At 55.8% G+C, this 3,118-nt stretch overlaps 3 non-coding genes across 3 annotated transcripts in view; all 3 read right to left on the bottom strand.

The window, feature by feature from the left end:
• LOC124590539 overlaps positions 1 to 261 on the bottom strand; it is a 4,222-nt gene extending 3,961 nt beyond the window's left edge. Inside the window, exon 1 of the ribosomal RNA XR_006976601.1 lies at positions 1 to 261. This exon is cut by the window's left edge and continues 3,961 nt beyond it. This is a non-coding gene — a ribosomal RNA (large subunit ribosomal RNA).
• A 188-nt stretch (positions 262 to 449) lies between these two features.
• Positions 450 to 604, bottom strand: LOC124590537. The gene has a single exon (XR_006976599.1). It is a non-coding gene; the product is annotated as a 5.8S ribosomal RNA (ribosomal RNA).
• A 351-nt stretch (positions 605 to 955) lies between these two features.
• Positions 956 to 2,864, bottom strand: LOC124590538. The gene has a single exon (XR_006976600.1). It is a non-coding gene; the product is annotated as a small subunit ribosomal RNA (ribosomal RNA).
• Between the last annotated feature and the right edge of the window lie 254 nt (positions 2,865 to 3,118).

Below are 3,118 nucleotides of genomic sequence, written 5' to 3'. Positions count from 1 at the left end.
CGACGCTCGCACCGGCCGCTACGGGCCTGGCACCCTCTACGGGCCGTGGCCTCATTCAAGTTGGACTTGGGCTCGGCGCGAGGCGTCGGGGTAGTGGACCCTCCCAAACACCACATGCCACGACAGGCGGCAGCCTGCGGGGTTCGGTGCTGGACTCTTCCCTGTTCGCTCGCCGCTACTGGGGGAATCCTTGTTAGTTTCTTTTCCTCCGCTTAGTAATATGCTTAAATTCAGCGGGTAGTCTCGCCTGCTCTGAGGTCGTTGTACGAGGTGTCGCACGCCACACCGCCAGCCGGCTGTGCACGCTACCGAGTAAGTACCGGTATGCGAACCGCCAGGCGACGGGCGCGCATCGCACGTTTAAGGAGGCGCGGCCGGCCCCACAGGCGGCCGCGACGCTCCCAGGTCTGCGAAGCGGGGCAAACGCCGCGCGCTTCAGTATACGTAGCCGACCCTCAGCCAGACGTGGCCCGGGAACGGAATCCATGGACCGCAATGTGCGTTCGAAACGTCGATGTTCATGTGTCCTGCAGTTCACATGTCGACGCGCAATTTGCTGCGTTCTTCATCGACCCACGAGCCGAGTGATCCACCGTCCTGGGTGATCTTTTCTTAGTTTACACTGTCTCTTTCAAGACAGTTGCATAGGCGGGACGTAGGCGTGTGGCGGCCCCTGTTCAAGCGTTCTGTGTCCAACGGCCTCACGGCCGATGGGCGTCGTACGGCTCCACACCGGAGCGGACAGGCAGTCGGGCGAAAGTCATTCAAAACCGGCGCCAGGCGCCAGGTGCCGCAGGCCAGCCGCTCCAGCGCTTCAGCGCTCGTACCACACAACATTGGCGTTAGTTTTGAGAAGCACGCGTGGTTCCGCACGCGGCGCACGGCTACTGCGAGCCGTACAGGTAGCGTGTTGCGCGACACGACACGCACATCGAAAGACATGCAGTCTAGTCGGTAATGATCCTTCCGCAGGTTCACCTACGGAAACCTTGTTACGACTTTTACTTCCTCTAAATGATCAAGTTTGGTCATCTTTCCGGTAGCATCGGCAACGACAGAGTCAATGCCGCGTACCAGTCCGAAGACCTCACTAAATCATTCAATCGGTAGTAGCGACGGGCGGTGTGTACAAAGGGCAGGGACGTAATCAACGCGAGCTTATGACTCGCGCTTACTGGGAATTCCTCGTTCATGGGGAACAATTGCAAGCCCCAATCCCTAGCACGAAGGAGGTTCAGCGGGTTACCCCGACCTTTCGGCCTAGGAAGACACGCTGATTCCTTCAGTGTAGCGCGCGTGCGGCCCAGAACATCTAAGGGCATCACAGACCTGTTATTGCTCAATCTCGTGCGGCTAGAAGCCGCCTGTCCCTCTAAGAAGAAAAGTAATCGCTGACAGCACGAAGGATGTCACGCGACTAGTTAGCAGGCTAGAGTCTCGTTCGTTATCGGAATTAACCAGACAAATCGCTCCACCAACTAAGAACGGCCATGCACCACCACCCACCGAATCAAGAAAGAGCTATCAATCTGTCAATCCTTCCGGTGTCCGGGCCTGGTGAGGTTTCCCGTGTTGAGTCAAATTAAGCCGCAGGCTCCACTCCTGGTGGTGCCCTTCCGTCAATTCCTTTAAGTTTCAGCTTTGCAACCATACTTCCCCCGGAACCCAAAAGCTTTGGTTTCCCGGAGGCTGCCCGCCGAGTCATCGGAGGAACTGCGGCGGATCGCTGGCTGGCATCGTTTATGGTTAGAACTAGGGCGGTATCTGATCGCCTTCGAACCTCTAACTTTCGTTCTTGATTAATGAAAACATACTTGGCAAATGCTTTCGCTTCTGTTCGTCTTGCGACGATCCAAGAATTTCACCTCTAACGTCGCAATACGAATGCCCCCGCCTGTCCCTATTAATCATTACCTCGGGTTCCGAAAACCAACAAAATAGAACCGAGGTCCTATTCCATTATTCCATGCACACAGTATTCAGGCGGGCTTGCCTGCTTTAAGCACTCTAATTTGTTCAAAGTAAACGTGCCGGCCCACCGAGACACTCACTCAAGAGCACCCTGGTAGGATTGCAACGGGGTCCGCCTCGGGACGCACGAGCACGCACGAGGCGCGTCGCACGCCTTCAGCTCGCCCCACCGGCAGGACGTCCCACGATACATGCCAGTTAAACACCGACGGGCGGTGAACCAACAGCGTGGGACACAAATCCAACTACGAGCTTTTTAACCGCAACAACTTTAATATACGCTATTGGAGCTGGAATTACCGCGGCTGCTGGCACCAGACTTGCCCTCCAATAGATACTCGTTAAAGGATTTAAAGTGTACTCATTCCGATTACGGGGCCTCGGATGAGTCCCGTATCGTTATTTTTCGTCACTACCTCCCCGTGCCGGAGTGGGTAATTTGCGCGCCTGCTGCCTTCCTTGGATGTGGTAGCCGTTTCTCAGGCTCCCTCTCCGGAATCGAACCCTGATTCCCCGTTACCCGTTACAACCATGGTAGGCGCAGAACCTACCATCGACAGTTGATAAGGCAGACATTTGAAAGATGCGTCGCCGGTACGAGGACCGTGCGATCAGCCCAAAGTTATTCAGAGTCACCAAGGCAAACGGACCGGACGAGCCGACCGATTGGTTTTGATCTAATAAAAGCGTCCCTTCCATCTCTGGTCGGGACTCTGTTTGCATGTATTAGCTCTAGAATTACCACAGTTATCCAAGTAACGTGGGTACGATCTAAGGAACCATAACTGATTTAATGAGCCATTCGCGGTTTCACCTTAATGCGGCTTGTACTGAGACATGCATGGCTTAATCTTTGAGACAAGCATATGACTACTGGCAGGATCAACCAGGGAGCTGCGTCAACTAGAGCTGAGCAGCCGGCCGCCCGGGAGTGTGTCCCGGGGGCCCGCGCGAACACGCAAGCGTCCGCTCAATTATTCTGCAAACAGGAGGAGGCTGAGCTCCCCTGCACAATACACCTCGAAAACCCTCTCAGGTCCCGGCGGCGCGCAGCGCCGTCCTAAGTACTTGGTCGGGTTCGAGAGAGGCGCAATCGCCCGGAGTTTGGCGAGTAGACGCTTTAGGTGCGACCACCCGTGCTCCCAAC

The sequence above is a fragment of the Schistocerca americana genome, unplaced genomic scaffold, assembly GCF_021461395.2.
Source record: "Schistocerca americana isolate TAMUIC-IGC-003095 unplaced genomic scaffold, iqSchAmer2.1 HiC_scaffold_769, whole genome shotgun sequence".
Taxonomy (NCBI): domain Eukaryota; kingdom Metazoa; phylum Arthropoda; class Insecta; order Orthoptera; family Acrididae; genus Schistocerca; species Schistocerca americana.
Note: the sequence above shows the minus strand (reverse complement) of the source record. Positions and strands in the feature narration are given on the sequence as shown.